The sequence below is a fragment of the Ambystoma mexicanum genome, chromosome 3p (assembly GCF_040938575.1).
Source record: "Ambystoma mexicanum isolate Mex_15411 chromosome 3p, UKY_AmexF1_1, whole genome shotgun sequence".
Lineage (NCBI taxonomy): Eukaryota > Metazoa > Chordata > Amphibia > Caudata > Ambystomatidae > Ambystoma > Ambystoma mexicanum.
In genome coordinates, this window is record NC_090925.1 from 638,785,959 (window position 1) to 638,803,580 (window position 17,622).

At 47.0% G+C, this 17,622-nt stretch overlaps 1 long non-coding RNA gene across 1 annotated transcript in view; it reads left to right on the forward strand.

Annotated features, from left to right (window-relative positions):
* LOC138580679 (uncharacterized) overlaps positions 1–16,694 on the forward strand; it is a 71,470-nt gene extending 54,776 nt beyond the window's left edge. The window contains exon 2 of the long non-coding RNA XR_011304321.1: positions 10,120–16,694. This is a non-coding gene — a long non-coding RNA (uncharacterized lncRNA). The remainder of the gene's footprint in view (positions 1–10,119) is intronic.
* The last annotated feature ends 928 nt before the right edge of the window (positions 16,695–17,622 follow it).

The window sequence follows — 17,622 nt, forward strand, 5'->3', positions numbered from 1 at the left end:
AAACTAACCGCAATTCAACCAAAACATTTCACCACCCAACCACCAAATGCCACCAAAAAATGCACGGTATGCTACCATACTCCCAACTTAAACCTACAATAATGTGCCATTTCGTTCATGCGTTTTGGCAAAGTATTAGCGGTCTGTACTGTAGGAATTAAACAGCCTTTTACAGTAGGATTTGGTAATCTTCGATGGGATTTTTTGGGAAATGTACTGGCAAATTGCATCAGTGCCACAGGTTCAACTCACTGAGGTCGGAGGAGCCTCTCCAATGATATTTATGGTAATATAGTGGAAGATTGTGTACTTTCAAGGCATCAGTAACATTGGTGGTGAATGATAGCACATCATTGCTAGTTTTCGTTATAAGCAAGAAGCCGAACATTGCAAGCTACCGTTATGTCCCGTTAAAACAGAATAAACACTACCATTATAAACACCATCACACTGTCAGTTTCCACTTTACATTAAAACCAGGTAGCCTACCATTGCTACTTCCCATCATGCCCAGCTAGCACAGCATGGTCAGAATCCCCTCTGTCCAGTTAAAACATTTTGCATATTAAACTCTCCCTATTCTGATTTCCTTGTACACAGTTTGCACAGGATGGTCAGATTCAACAATGCTCTGTTACGGAGCAATGTGCGATTCCATCATGCCCCAGCTTGGCAGAGTATGGTCAAATTCCATTATGCCCAGTCAGCACAGTGATGCCTGTTTCCACCATGCACCAGTTCGCACATTCCACGGCACCTGTACCACCAGGTATTGCAATAACAAGGTATTCCAGGCTACCTCTGCCAAGATGGGTTGCAATATCAATGCATTTCCCATTCTGAATCCACAAGGCAACACTGCTGAGGCATATAGAGTCCTTATGCCAAAGCCATGCCCCATCGTAGGTTTCTATGTAAGTATGTTTCTATGTATGTATGTCTGGGGTTTATAAAGCATCAAACTTGCTAAGAAGCAAAGGAGTGCTGTACATAGAGGATAACAAGAAGGGTCAGGGTTGCCTCAGAGCTGGGACAGGAAAGCGAATAACAGAAAGTAGGGAGCTCTGGAGGGGGAGAAGTAGATTTGCGTGGAGTCGCCAATGATTGGCTAGATCTTCTCTAAAGAGTAGGCTCTTCAGGTACCTTCTCAAATGTAGGATGAATATGGGCCGTACAACATCATGGGCCTCATTACGAGGTGGGTGGTAAGGGTTAATGGTCACCGGTAAGGAGACCAGTGCCGTTAAACCCTTACCGCCCTATTCCAAGGTCCCTTAGCGGGTCCCACCAGGAACGGCTGGTCTGACCAGCCGTTCTTTACGGAACCCGTTAAGGGACCTTGGAGCTAATTGCGGGCCCGTTATTAGCGCCTTCCCCATTCCCACTGAGCCCTATGGGGGCTCAAATGGGAATGGGGAATGGCATTTGGAATGGGGACTTACCGGGTCTGCCTAGGTCAGAATGTCCCGGTAAGTTCCCATTCCGCCAGACTGGACCCGGACCCAGACCCGGGTTCGGAGGCAGCCATGGCGCTAATAGCGCCATTGCTGCCTCCAAACTCGTAATGAAGCCCCATATGTTGGTAACTTGTTTCAGAGACAGAGTGCAGATCTGTAAGAGTGACCATGTAATATGCCCTTAGATGTTATAGTTCTTATATTTCACTCAGAGCCACCACCACTTCAGGGGCTGTTTCCCTGCATAGGTTCCCAGGAGAACTCAAGCCTGAATCCTATGATAGCCCACTAGAGCATGAAATAGGCCACGTGGCCGCAAGCATTTCAGACATGAGCAATGGAAAAATCAGGACCAAGACAGGAGTGTCTCAAAGAGGCTTACCATGAACCCTTAAAAGTAACCTTGACTCACAATTGGGTAGCATGGACCAATTTGAGGCATAATGAACATGCATTAGCTACTTGCCACTCAACATTTGATCAAATATAATAAGAACAGGATAAGAAGAATACATTGAAATATATCAAAACATATATAAAATCTAATGGCATGAAAACATTATTTGTGGGGATATGTCTCAAAACGATTTCTGTCAAAGTCAAAACGAGGCCCACACAGGGGGTGGTATGCGAACCAAAAGAGGCCCCGGAAATCATTTTGGAAGTGGCCCCATATTACACATTTTCAGCAAACCCAACCCTTTTCCTATGAGAACATTTGAAAATAAAATAGGTAACCAAACAAATGAGGCCCATGGTGCAGAGGCATAGGGTGCAGAGGCCTACTGGGAAATCTCCAGAGTTCCCTTTAGGCCAGTCGAGCCCTTCTTCACACAGGATTAAAGTATAATTAAAAAAGAAATCCGGATGTCCCTGATTATACACGAGAGGGCGCCAGTGCTCCATGTTGCATCACCTAGGCCGAGTGAACGGCAGAGAAATCAAGACAGGCTGATTGATCCCAGTTTAGAGGTTGGGTAATTAAATCTGCTTCCTTTTAAGGGCGGGCAGGAAGGTAGATCCAAATGCAAGACTCTGGGTAAACCCACACAGAGTTGTATTCATCCTCTCATGGAAGCAGTCACATGGCTCAGGGCACATGACTAAGCCAGGCGGAATGGGCAAGTGCCACCCTGAATACCCATTCACTTACACTGCAACAGGTGAGTAGCAATGGCACATTTACACATCTAAAAGCCTACTGGTTTGTTCTGAATTTCGTCCCAGTTAGGGTGTAAAATAGAACCCGCTGGTATTTCCCATTCTTGACCCATTTGAAGCCAGGCTGGGGCTACCGAGTTCCATGGTTATGCTGTCCAGGACAGACTGTGGCCACTTGGGCACTTCCTGTTTGGAGGGAGGTTGAGGGAGCAGGAGATCCCCTGCCCTTTTGGTGTCTTTGTTGTAGTTCTTCACTGCTTCCCTTTAATGGTCCTGCCAACTTATTATTATTATTATTATTGTATTTATTGAGCGCAGACCTAGCTGCGAGAAGCAACTGAGCGCTTTACAGAGGTATACAACAATAGAGATGCATAATGGAGCGCTTTTCAGAAGTAATAACAGAACAGAATGCAGCGGTGGTAGGATACAGAGGGGCACAGAGGAGGGGTACAGCTGTACCGGATGGCGGGAAGGAGAGAGGCGGGTCGTGTCCCGCTAGTCAGGTGGCACGCGGGCGACGTGATGGACTAGGTGTTGAGGAGGAGAGGCTCCTTGAAGAGGTGGGTCTTGAGTTCCTTTCTGAATTGGAGTGTGGGGGCGAGTGTGATGCTGACAGGGGAGGAGGTTCCATAGTGTTGGGGCGTTGGCAGAGAAGGCTTGTTTTCTGGTCCTTTCCTTTATGCAGCGGTGGGTTTGAAGTCTGCAGCTTCTTCTTTTGCCACCGTTGCGGGGGCTGGGTTGTTCCTGGTGTTTGCCCCTCAGTCTTTGATGGCTTCATCCGTTTTGGATTTACTGGCACCAGATACCTTGCAGTAGTCATCGCACTTACATCCATCCCCCCACCTGTCTGGATTTACCCGCTTCTGGCATCCCTGGAGATCCTCGGCACTTTGAAAGCACGGCAGGGTTCTTTTACTCCGTGGGCACTTGGATATTAGTCCTCAGTAATGACACCGGTATCCATAAGGTGAAGCCTTCACTGGGTTACTCTTCCTTCCCTGGCTACCGTTCCTTCTTAGGACAATAGCACTTTGTGAGGCTGGGGGTATTGTCGTGGGCTGGTCCAATTGTTGGTCTTTGTTATGCTGTAACAGTAAGTACTGAGACAAGGAAGAGAGACCTGCAGGTAATGCTCTGATTACTTCCCGGTCATTTTCTTTTCTTCTAGTCCTCCTCTTCCTCGTCACAGTAGTTATGCCTCTCCCTAAGATCATCCTAGTTTGTTTCGTATGGACAGGAGGATTCTGGGACATGTCAGTGCTTGATGCCCTGGATGAGAGGGTGACCGGTTATAAAACGATCTTAGAAATGATAGGATTTTTGCGAAAGGGTTCTGTTGGAAGCCAGATGGACTTCCTGAGGGGAGGAGCAGCAGTGGGCGTACTGAAGATTCCCAGTAAGTATTCGGAGCGTTAACCTTCAAGACAATGATACCGAGCGCTGCAGGGAGCTAACACGAAGACCTGAATTAACATTATTGACCCTAAGCATGTACCACGTGTGTCTTACACATGTTTTGTGAAGCACACTTAACTGCAGGTTGTACATGAGCTACGTGTGCAAGATTTAACATTCAGGGCTGCCTTCCCTGACACTCCCAAATCCATTACCAGTTTCTGTGATGCTCTATTGACACAGGATTATTTCATGAATGTGCGGTCATGTCCTAGCAGGTTTAATGCGAGACAATGTGTGTACAAACATGTGAAGTTTCTGGAGCACGTCCAGGTGTTCTTTGAGGGCATGCCGTTTATGCAAGGATTCAAATTGTGTTGAAACGCAAAAGCATATCTATGCTTCATGGGTCTACATTTTGTGCACAGTGAAAGTTTGTGGCCTACTTGTAGTGTCCCCGGGGGTAGGTTACTCGATATCTCACACAGCCTGCTACGCGCTCTAGCCACAAAAGGGAGACGGAGGCGGGAGCTTGTAGTCAACACGTCTTTATTCAAAGATCACCCAAACCGGAACTAACTTCTCTCTTTCATGCCCCTCCTCTTCCCTTTGCCCTGTGTCCCTCCCCACATGACATAAGTGAGTGACGACACCACACCCCCGATACTAAACATAAAGTCCTTTGTTCAAGACATTACTTCAATGAGTGGGTGAGGTTTCTTTCTTGTTCTTTGGGATCGCTGACTGGTTTCCTCAGACAGCCCTGGTGACATCCAGGGTAGGCTTTCAGTGCTGGAGTCCTCTTCATCTCCCTCGTAGGACACATCACTTTCAGAAAAGTAAACTGGTGAGATGTGCGGATCAGCAGCTGGTACGATTCCGGGCATCCGCTTGAAGTGTGAGGAGTTTCTTGTTGTGGTCTTTCTATCGCCCTCAGTGGTGATGAAGGATCCTTTTATATGTACTATGGTGAGCGGTTCCTCATTGAATGCAGCCATGTTCTTGCGACCTTGGGGTTGCTTCACGACGACCACATCCCCTGGTTCTAGGTTGTTTTCTTCAGCTTGCCTTCTTCCATCTGCTGCTTTCTTCATGTCCATTTTCCTTGAGGTATCTTGTTGTCGCATTTCAGAATCACCCTTATATCTGTCATCTTCTGACGCGATGTGGGGGAGTCGAGTTCTTATGCTTCTTTCGAACATCACCTCTGAAGGTGTCTTTCCCGTGGTGCTGTTTGGGGTATTACAGTAGTCATGCATCAGTTGACACAGCAACTTCTCCACAGGCTCTCCTGTGAGCCGAGCTATTTGAGTTGTGTGCTTGATGTTGCTCATGAACCTCTCTACAGTGCCATTTGCCTGGGGCCATAGGGGTGTTATTTCGCGATGTCGAAAACCCATGTATTCTGCAAAGGTTTTGAAATCTTGTCCCGTGAAGGGAGGCCCGTTGTCTGTTTTCACAACTTTGGGGATGCCATAGGTGGCAAACATTCTGTCCAATGCGGGAATTGCATGATACGCTGCTGTGGGCGGTACGACCTGTAAGTCTGGGAATCTTGAGTATTCATCGACCACTACAAGGATGTGTTCACCTCCTTCAAGTGGTCCGAAATAATCCACGGCGACTTCCTCCCATGCTCCCTTTGGTAGTTCGGTTATGCATAGGGGTTCGGGTCTGGTGTGCGGGTTTTTTAACCGCACAAGTGGGGCAGTTCTTGAGCAGTTCTTCCACACGGTCGTCGAGATGAGGGAACCATAGCTTTTGCCTCAGCATTCTTTTTGTGGACACTATTCCTCTGTGCCCTTCATGTGCCAGCTCGAGGACCTTTTGCCGTAAGCTGTGTGGAATTACCAGTTTCGTGCCTTTTAGTAGCAACCCTTTGTCTGATTTGGCAAGTTCTTCTTTGACGGCCAACAGGCACGTGATGTCCAGTTTAGCGTCCTTCTCCACAATTTCTTTGAATTTAGCTTGCTTTCAGCGCCCTGTCTCCAGGCATCTCATGATGATCTGTAGACCTTGATCTGCATTTGACTCCTGGGCTATTTGTTCTGCATTGAGGCCTCGTGGAGTGTTGCCCTGGATCACAAATCTGATGTAATAGTCCGCTATGGACGGGTCTGCCGTGCACTCCTCGATTGGGTGCCACGAGAGGAAATCTGCTGAATTCGTCTCCTTTCCTGGCCTGTGAATTATGCTGAATTGCTAGTCTTGTAACCTTAATGCTCACCGTACTATCCTTGGTGGCATTTTTGCTTGTGGGTTTCCTTAGATGAACAGTAATGCCTGGTGGTCTCTGATGACCGTGAACGGTTTCCCGTAAACGAATAGGTGAAAATATTCGCAGGCCCATACTACTGCAAGCCCCTCCTTTTCAGCCTGTGAGTAAACCTGTTCAGTTTTTGATAGACTCCGGCTTACGTATGACACAATGTGTTTTGCGTGTCCTTCTCGCTCATCCAGTTGGGTCAAGATGGCCCCAAGGCGGACTGGGCTTGCGTCCACGATTAGTTCTGTGTGTCTTCTGGGGTCCAAGTAGGCCATGTTCTTGGCATCCGCAATTCTATTCTTAGCTGAAACGCCTCTTGGCATTTGTCAGACCATTTGAATTCTGAGTCAAGCTTGGTGAGTGCTCTGAGGGGCTCACTGACTGATGCAACGTCCTTAATGTATCGCGTGCAATAGCTTGAGATCTGAGGTCATTGATAGAGTTAGGTGGTTCTGTGCCTGTGAGGGCACTAACCTTTTCGGGTTCAGGTGTCATTCCTCTTTCGGAGAAGGTGTGACCAAATAAACACAGTGTTTTCTTTCGGAATTCGTATTTCTCTTTGTTGAAGGCAAGTTGGGCTTCTTCCAGAGCCATGCACACTTGCATGAGCATGTCATCATGATGTTCCTGCGTATGACTGACCAAATACTAGGATGTCATCACTGTAGTTCAGACAGTTTGGCACATGCTTGATCACATTGTGGATCTCTGACTGAAAAATCTCTGCTGCAGACAAGACTCTGAAGCTGAGCCGTTTCTATCTGTATAGGCCTAGATGAGTAGCAAAAGTGGTGATGTATCTGGACCTTTTGCTGAGTTCCAATTGGTGATACCCTTTGTTGAGGTCCAGTTTCTAGAAGATTGTGGTCCCATTTAGTAGATGCACCAACTCAGCGATTTGTGGAGCTTGGTGTCGCTCCCTCGGGATGGCTTTATTTGGTCATCGCATGTCCACACATATGCGGATGTTGGAGGAGTCTGTTTTGGGACACCCATGGTGTGGGTCCTTCTTCCGGCTCGATGATGTTTGCCTCTAGGAGCTTGGTTAGTTCATTTTCCACCTGTTTCTGTATGTTGATGGGGATTCCTCTGTAGTGCTGTGCCACTGGAGGGATGTTGGCGTCAATATGTAACTCGATTTGCCTGCCTTTCAACTTTCCTAGACCCTTGAACAGTGCTGGGAATACCTGATCAATGCTTACGGTAGGGTCCAGGTATTTGTGTACCATAAGTCTGTACAGGACATGGATCAGGCCCATTTCAATGGCCGCTTTGTAGCTGAGGATGCATCCACTGTCAGTTGCTTCCAGGACATGCATGGGTATGTCTCGTGCATGGTCTTTGTACCTGCATGATGCTATGAAGAAACCTTTACAGGCTAAAGCCATCTTGGAGCCGTAGGGGAATATGAGCGTTCTGGCAGGTTGTCGGCGGGGTGCCTGGGGTATGCTGTTGTACACCTCTTCACTCACGTTAACAGTGGCCACAGTGTCCAGCAGAAATTCAGCTGCTGTCTCATTGACTTGAATCATCAGGATCGGGCAGTTGTGTTCCCTAAGGTGTACAGGTATCCCAGTTTCCCTGGTTCACCCTTGGGTCTTTCACTTAGTCTGGTGTTGTCTTCCGAGGATACACTCGATGCTCTGTCAGATTGTGATTGTTCTACTAGGTATCTGATGTATCTTCGAGGTCTCCTTCTTTGTCTGGATGTCGTGGACTTGTCTCTCCAGTCATTTGAGGTCCTCTCCCATCTCTTGTCTGACTGGTCTTCTCGATATTTGCGACTTGTGGGGTCATTCTGGTGGTTTATCATGCTGAATGGGCTGAGTTGACTCTGCTCCTTGTCTGGTGCTAGTCGTCCATTTCTCCCAACTCCAGGCATCTTGCTGCGAAATATGAGGCAGACCGCCTTGTAGTGATTTTCGCAGCACAGGTGGAGCACACTGCCCCATGGCAGGGCATTGTCTTTCATGCAGGTATGCGTGACCGCATCTGTAGCAGAATGGGTCACTGTTGCCCTTCGAGGCACTTTCGAGCCTGTGTAGACTCTCGTGTTTCCCGTGAGTGATCTTGATGTCGTCGAGTCCTTCAACTTGTGATGCTAATGCTGCGTCTGAACATGCTATGTATTGTATCTCCTCCAAATTTCGTGGTTTTTGTAGTAGTCGTCTCCTGAAGTCAGCGCTCTCACATCCGAATATGATCTGTGAGCGGAGTGCTTTTTCATTGGAGTACGTATTAAAGTCGCAATATTTCATTTTTACTCTCAGTCTCATCACGATTGCGTCCATGGTTTCACCCTTGATTTGTTTGGTGGTGTGAAAAATGTGTCTTTCATAGTCCACATTGGTGTGTAGTGTGAAGTATGGTGAGTGAGGGTTGTCTTCAGTTTAATGTAAGTGTCTGTGTCGCATTCTGGAATTTCGTCCAGTATGTCTCTTACATTTGAGCCTATGGCATGGGTCAGTAGGCTGTTTTTTTTCATCGTCAAGTGTGCCAACTGCTCTGAGGCACACCTCGAAATCCCTCACCCACCTCTTTCACCATGATCCCAGAGTGCTGGTGTCACTTAGGTCAAAGTTGGAAGGCAGCTGAGCTAATAAGCTGTCTGACATTCTTGTAGGCAGCCCACGGGCAGGTGTTATCTGTACCGTTAGTGAATCATCCCCCGACATTGTGAGTGGCTTTTTACACTTGGTGGTGGTCAAACTCACTGTTTGGGCTTAAAGTTCTGTCTTTAGTGCGTGTGCTACGTTATCATTGCGCTCCCTGCATGTTTAAATATGCGCTGTCCTCCTACCTTGAGGAACATCTGCGTTCCCACCTGCAGATGATGGGCCGCTCACTCGAAGGGCGGGGCTTTTTCCCGCCACACGCGAAAAAAAATGTGTGCCGCCTTTGCACAGCTTTTCACCTTTGTCATAGGCGGGAGATAGAACTCTCACACCGCCCAGATTTTACCCAGTTCTTGGTCCGGAACCGCTTTGCCTTGGGCGGCGTTAAAAGTTCTATGAGCAGGAGAAGACGGTCTCACACTGCCCAGGGTGCCCACTTCGGTATGGAGCACTGCACCGTTGCCGTTGGCAGGAGATTTTCTCAATAACGCCCAGACCGCGTTGTTATAGCGGGGAGCCTACGAACTTCACCCGCTGGCATTTTCACCGTTTCCGTCGGCGGGGAGTTTGTGCTCCTCAACCCGCCCCGAATGCTATGCGAGGTGTGTGTGGCCAGCTGCTGGCAGAGAGCTGCAGAGTTCCACCCGCCTTTTCTTCCGTCCGTCTTCCGGATCGAGAGACTGCCCGTGGCTCGAGCAGCGACCGTGTCCATCCGCGAGCGCAGGCATCCAGAAAGGGAAGATGCTGGTTTTGCGGGGAAGTGCGTCCCACTTCGTCGCCAATGTAGTGTCCCCGGGGGCAGGTTACTCAATATCTCACAAAGCTTGCTACGCGCTCTAACCACAAAAGGGAGATGGAGGTGGGAGCTCATAGTCAACATGTCTTTATTCAAAGATAACTGAAACCGGAACTAACTTCTCTCTTTCATGCCCCTCCTCTTCCCTTTGCCTCGTGTCCCTCCCCACGTGACATGAGCGAGTGATGACACCACACTACTGATGCTTTTTGAAATTGCTTAATGTGAGGCAAGCAGGCATCCTGGATTCCAGCCTTAGGGAATTATTGCAGACGTGTTTTATTCTCGTAGACATTAAATGATTTGAATTGTAGATTATTTCATTGATTTGTCTAAGGGTTTACACATGTGTGGTTGGTAATTGTGAAAGGTTTGTTACAAACCGAGGCCCAATATATATAAAAACGTGTTTTTTTATCCTAACAGGCGCTGGCTCAAGAAGGAGGGGCAGAAAGAAAAGGACTAGAGTGAGGACCGAAACCAAGCAACACAGACTTCAAAACGAAGAAACGTACAACCTGGAGGTGCAGCCTGCCCACAGTCACTTCCGGATTCACCAGCGGACCCCAGGAGTGTCTGACACAAAGCAAGGCAGACAGATTGTCAAAAAAACAGACTGACAGGACAGGCAGTAAAACGCGAGAGATATTAACACAGGACGATAGGGAACAAGGAAGACGCTCAGGCAGAAGGACCGGAAGGGGCGGGTAGATATGCAAGTTGACAGACAGGTAAGCACCCGGACAGTTTGAGATACAGATGAACAGGGAGATAGAGATGCCTACTACTGACAGACAGACGGGTCAACATCATACAAGACAGTCAGACTGCAAAGATTAACGGAGACAGACTGCAAATGGTTACAAACGCACACCACAATCACACAATGCTGGCCCTCATTAGTTACAGCATGACCAGGAAGATGATGATTTCGATGGCACAAGCACACCTGTGACCCCTGCATGCACTTGTCCTGCTTCACTGTACGCCCGCCTGTGCAAGGCCAGGGCTGCACAATGTTCTAAGGCACGTGCTTCACTGGGACTTCAATGCGCTCACACCCATTCAACGCGCCCGACAGGTGGGTTACAGGCGGCTCTTCTGGCCTCCCTTGCGCCGTGAAGCCTTCACCACAATCTTTGTTTCTTCCACAGGGGATGGGGGGTGGGGAGGGGGTCAGCTATGGATCTACCGGCGGACATTTAGATGCAGCGCTCTCCTCTAGGGTTCAGTCCCCGGTGCCTTCTGGCCCAAGGTGCAGTGCTGCATCTCTGGTCAGTTGTGAGTCTGAGATGAAGCACTGTAGCTCGGGAAGGGGGGAAGTCTGCGGCCTCGAAGACAAAGAAGAAGAAGGAGGAGGTGGAGGTGGTGGCCACGAACAAGTCCTTGGAAAAACTGGTGCACCTCACACACCGATCTGCCAAACTCCCACAGAATCACCAGCAATGTGTTGATTCCAACAGTGTTGTACTTCTTGTGGTTGTAATTGTTGAACAACTTTACCAATATTTTCTTTTGCCTGTAAAAGGAGGTAAAATCAGAGTTATTTGGAGGGACATGCGAGCTGTAGTGCTACCATGGAGTTCAAGCAAGACAGCACTAAACAAACACATCAGTTGAGTGGAAATGGTTGCTCTAATGTGGCAGGTCAAAAAACATGCTCTATCCTGGGTTCTCACTTTTAACACATTAAAACATCCCATGAACATACCACTAGACTCATAGCCCACCCCACTCCCCTGCCTTGTTACTGCTGCCTGGCCTTGCCAGCCCATCTGCCAGGCAGTCAAAATTGTCCCTCCCTAAACTTCACCAAAACTGCGCAGCACTCTCTAACTTTCACCAACTAAAAGTCAACTTGTAATTCCGGTTATAAACTCAGGCAACTCTACTGACCCACCAGTCCAACAACAAAGACAGTTGCAGCACATATTTCATAACCTCTAAAGACCCCCAACCTGTCACAAAAAAGTCTGTCCTATTGCAAAGCATGATTAAAGTTAAAGTAAGAATGAGTGGGCAGGCTGAAATCTCCAGGAAAAAATGGTGTCTTCCTCCAGCACATTCCCTACTTCATACCATGCCCCAACAACCCCCGTTGGCCCTCAGCCAATTTCCGGGCTGACGCTTTGGCTAACCCACTCCTTCAAATGCCCGTGCTGGGGGCGTGGGGATGGGACCGACTGTCGGCTGCGTCCATCCAGGATCTCTTTCTACATTAGAAAAAGGTGGAACAATGGCAAGGGGGAAAAGGCATAAACGTGGCACATGTCAGACCTGCATGGCAAACCCAGTTAAAATGGCTAAATGGGCAGAGCCTGGTGGTGTGGGCATTGCTAGGTGGGAGGGGGCTGATGGGGCTATAGCTATGGGTCTTTTGGTTATATCCGGATAGAAGCTCAGGGGCTACAACCAAAGGCCGAGCACTGACATTAGCCTAGCCCCTGATCTTTTCCAGACCTAGCAACACCCCTCCCTGGGTATGGCAGCAAAGGGTGTGGGTATGACTAACGAGCAAATGTTAGCTGCACTCCCACTATTCCAACTGTTGAAGGCAGTCAAACGGCAGAGAGTCCACCCGTTAAAAACAGTAAACCTTTTGGCAAATAGAAGACACGGTTGCAATGTGTCCATCACTTGGATGTAGCGTGCAGATTGGGAGCTGCCTAACACAAGTTTGTTTCCCCTCTTTCTTCACTCGCCTTTACATGGAAAGCCTGTGACCCGACCTTCCCTTCAGCTTACCGCAAGTAGCACACTGGAGCCGCAGGGCTCCAGCCCCCCAAAAAATAGTTGGGGGGCTTGGACGTATGAACTGGGAAGTGATGTCACAGTAAGTGAAAGTAAATTGAAAGAAATGTGCATATTTCACTTTTGGATATCTTTCCCATCTCAAGAAAGAGCACAGAGCAAATAAGTATTTGCTAAGCGGACAGATTTTCTTAAAAGTATTGCTGCCCAAGTCGAAAATAAGCGCCAATATTGTATGGCTTAGAATATGCAGCAAACTATGCCTTGTCCAGCAGAATGTCGATATGTTATATTTCACTACGAAGGGTGACAGGTTAGTGTGGTGTTGTGGCTTACATTTCTGGGTTTGCAACGGCGTGTACTTGGGTTCGAATCCCGGCCTCGGCTCCTCTTGTAATTTCTTTCCCTAACAAATGAGTGAACAGTGTCCACCTGCGTGATCTGACTTGGGATTCTTGAATATCCTCTGAGAATGTTCTGACTTCAGATGACGCACTCTCGTTAAATTAGCAGCCATTTGTTGCAAAAAAATGTAACAGTTCATTAGTTTTCAGGAAATACAATTTGATTTTCTAATATCTTCTATTGGCTGAGCCTATGTTGGACATCCCAGTTTTAGCCACACACTCTTTCACAAATTTATCGTTGCATGTACTAGGTGTTGTTTGGATATGTGTCCACCTATGGCCAGTTCCTGCCCCTCCCGCACAAAACACCCGCTCATGAGAACTCTTTGAGCTCACTTTAATCAAGCCTTACCATCCGGCTTTGCATTCAAAGTGCCTGCCAGGGTTTGTTCAAAGCAGTCTTCTGAGAGTTATTGACTTCCTTCGGTTTGTTAACCTGCTTCTGGTGGTATAAAAATGTCTCACTAGGCCGACTTCAGCCCCTCGATTTATAAGCACTCTGTGTGTCCTTCACTGAAGTCTTATTAAAACCAAGTATTGGTAAATCCACTGAGGTCCTTTATAAAACAAGCATTGGCAAAGCCAACATTTTTGCTTGTGCATAAGTTGTAAGCTTTCAGCAGGCACTGCTATTAGATGCCCAGGTACTCGCACCATTTTGCACCTGCTAACAACAATGGGTAGTTAATACCATTAAGGCGATGCGTGGCAAGTGCTGTTCCCATACCTACAGAAAAGTCCAAACGGTTGGCATTGCCAGTACTTGTTTCATTTCCCATACTTTATGTGTAGACTTTGTTTATTTTTTGCTTATGTAGCACTCATGCCTTTACAATCACTTCAAAGCGCATGGGAAGTGGAAAGGAGCAAAGACAGGAGATGGCGAGCAATAAGGAAGCATGAAGGAAAGTGCAGATCCAGAACATGGGGTAAAAGCAAAGGCTTCAGCAAGACAGCAAGGCAAGATGGCGGCAGGGCCTAGCTTGAAACTCAAGTTAAGCTTGAGTCAGCCACTCGGCTTGTCCACCTCTGACTCACACTTTACACCCCTATCACATCTTGATCACCACACATGTGCTCTGATTCTGAAGAACCGTTTTGCTATACAGTTGACTGAAATATCTCCTCATCCCAGGGACCTCCTCTTTCTAAGCCCTGTTACTATTACCCAGTGTACTGGTACACAACATCTGAACCGCCGAAAGATGAACGGCTGAGTCAGCCTTACCGGGATTCAGACCTGTGATTGCGCAGCCTGCGCCGCCATCTTCTCGGCGGATATGCAGATGTCTGAGGCAAGCAGTTAACTCGCTGAGCTATATTACCAGTTGCTCTGAGGGGATGTGGTGCGAGACCGACCCTGGAATGGAATGTTTCTCATTGATTACCTTAGTGAGTGTGCTCTCCCTCATAATCAAAGCTGATTATTGCGTATAAACTGCAGTACAAATTATACACATTCTACAGGATCATGAACACATCCCTCCTCTTCAGTCCTCTACCAAACAAGGGCACCTTCAAACCTTCATATCAAGGTGTGGGGAAATACTGAGGGGGTGCATACACAACTGTACAGATTGGGGGGCCTTGAAATAACTGAAGTCGAAAAGGGGGTGTTTACAAGTGAGGCTTTGCAGGTCCTTATCTTCTGCACTGGCCTTGCTTCTGAGGTGCAATCCCTTGATACAGGACCTGATGGTATCATCTGGTGTGTAGATTGTCATGGGCCATGCAGTGTAATGCTGATCACAGAAGCCACCCTCCTTGGAATGTTACCAATCACATGTATTACCGATTGATGTACTGCTCCATCATGGCGCCCTGTTTTGCCCTGCCTCTCCTTAACACCTGCTACTTTCACTGCACATTGTGTCATTACGCCCATGTTTGATGTCTCGGATACAAAGATGGCCCCTACTAACCTTGTGCAATCTCCCGCAGTAAACTTAGATCATAGCTCGCCACACCACCTCAAATCAAACACAGCGACCAGACCCTCCCCAAGTACAGACCAGACATACACCAAAACATGGCCACACTTGAAACTAAGACCCCCCCCCACTAGCCGCCCACAGTACAAGAACACTCAAACCCACCACAATAGACATTGGCCTCAGAATACACCCAGGCCACATCTTAATGGACTATAAACTTAAATAACCCTACAATGTCTCTTTATTTCATGTTTCCCATTTTGAGAATAATTTGTTGCCCATTTTAGAGAATGGGAGTTTTCACCAGCCACATCCACCCCCCAGGCCCTCCCCCACCCCTCCATTCTGTCCCTGGCCCTTTTCGTCCCTTCTTTTATGGCCCTTGCGGGCTTACACCAATATGTCTCCCTTCCCTGTATTTTTTTTCTGAATGGTGGGGTCCAAACGTTGGGTTCTCCATGGATTTTTGAAACCTGTGACTGAACATGCCATAACACGCCTTGACGCTTGCACACATATAGTGTCATTTGTTTACGACCTGTACACATCAACAGAACACCAAGCACCCCTGAACTTCCTCTTCTGCTCATACTAAGCATTCCCTGCACGAGTGCCGCGAGATCATGAAAATGCCAACAGCTGCACTATATAACCCACAATCCCAAGTCCTAGCAATGTGCAATTTCTTGAGCACGTTACGGTGGAGGGAGTTATGTAGTTTGACAAATCCATGATTGGGCGCCTGATGAGAAACTGATGGTATGGAAATATCCCCCTGTGCAAGAATTGCGAGCTACAGAACCCACTGTCATTCTCCAAAGACAGCGCCAAGAAGACCCCTCAATCCACTGGGCCGAGAACTCTGACCTTGTCCTCAAGGTCCAGTTTTCCCAGGAATCCCTTGTGTGCTGGGATGGGGATTCCTGGAAATACTGTTCTTGGGGTCAAGGCTTGGCAACCGGAAGGGTCCTTGGCTTGTTTCTTCACCCTTCATGCCAACCTTGCGGACCCTGCTCTACCCGCCTTCTATTGCAATGTCTGCTATGTGCATTGGGAATGCTTCTTGGAATGTTTACGCCAATTATGGTAATAATGTATTTGTTTAAGTATATGTTACTTTAACTTAATAAAGCTGTGTTTACAAGTTAGATGCACACTGCAGAGATGGCAACTTTCTCATGTCATCAGAGGTATTGCGATCCAGTCGTGGATTTTGCACCAAGAGCACTTGCATGCTGGAACTTGTAGGCCCACGCTCATCAAACAAAAAACAACATTATTGGGCTCAGCATCCTGTGTGCCCTGCTGATTTAGGGCAGGGTAAACATACTTTCAATTTCCTGGATAATAGCCACCTATTTTTGTGAATAGATGTAGATGATGGCCATCACTACATCATCCTTTTCTACATATGTGCTTTGAGATCATATGAATGGTATACAAATGTGCTATACAAATGCCCAATAACATAACATTACATATGTTTATGCATACATCAATTGCTTTACATTTTCCGAAGTTAGATTAATTGAAATAGAATGCACTGTGTGCCATAGAAAGTGACTGCAAACTGCCATTATGCAATGCAGGTATATACTTTTATGAGCCCCGAGGAAGCACCATACAGCGTGAAACACATATTGCCTGGATTAAAGTGATTCATTGAATTTTGATTAATTTTGCAGTTGAAAATAAAATAAACTTGATTCAATGTTTTTCCGTGCATTTCAATTTGAAGCAAGCACTTTTCTAGCTGCAGGAAGAGCAGCGCTGGATCAGTCATGCAGGTAATTTAGCAGCTTTTCTCGTCTTTCCATCTCTTATTCTAGCGCACAAATTTGGCATTGTAAAAATATGTTTTGTTGTACTTTTTATTTACTGTCAAAAATAAACATTGTCCCTGCACGAACACGCACTGCCGTTTCAGTCCTTCCTGTGGTCAAACATGTGTACCCCAAGGACGTCATTTAACCAACATGCCTGGGGGGGTGGAAGTGACATCACATGACCCTTGACCCCCTGATGACATCACAGGAAGTGATGCAATTTGACCCCCTCTTCCTAAATGACATCACAGAAAGTGATGGCTAACGACCTTCAGATTTTCTAGATGCATTTAGCACTTGTGTTTCCAGGTGCTTTCATTTCAGCTATATATAAGAACCGAGGCATGATTTGTCCACGATTACACATTTGGAGAATGCCATTTTCCAGATTCGAGGTGGGTTCTATATGTAAAACATACATAATGCAGTATTTCTAACAGGATAACCGAAATCTGTAATGCAGGCTACAGCTAGTGTATGAAACATCTATAGATCAATGGACACAGAAGTATGTGTTATCTGTGCGTTGCTGTGTTAAAGAAGCCAACAAAGCACTGACCTGTCGAGGCGTGCGCTGATGTTTAACCAGGAGAAAAATGCTGTACGAGCAAGGCCTGAACATTAAATCATTGACCAGGATTTAGTATTAACAAAATTCCCTGGTAATAAATGTTCGATTCAGCTACTACTACGATAGAAGAAACCTATTAGACTGGTCTGCGTGCACAAAGGGGGGTGCACCTGATAATGTTATCTTTGCTGGAGTATAATATCTGGGAAAGTTTCTTTCAATATACCCAATAACCCCCCGCCCCATAGTTTTTATTATCTTAAGTGTAATACTGGGTGCTAGAGGACTTTTAAAAAAAACACCATTTAATGTAATATTATTGCTGCACACATAAATTCATAGCACAATTATTTAAAATTGAAAACACCCACGAGTTGCCTCTCACCCGGGAACTCACTGGCAGACTTCAAGGCGCACACTGCACACATGCCTTTTGTCAG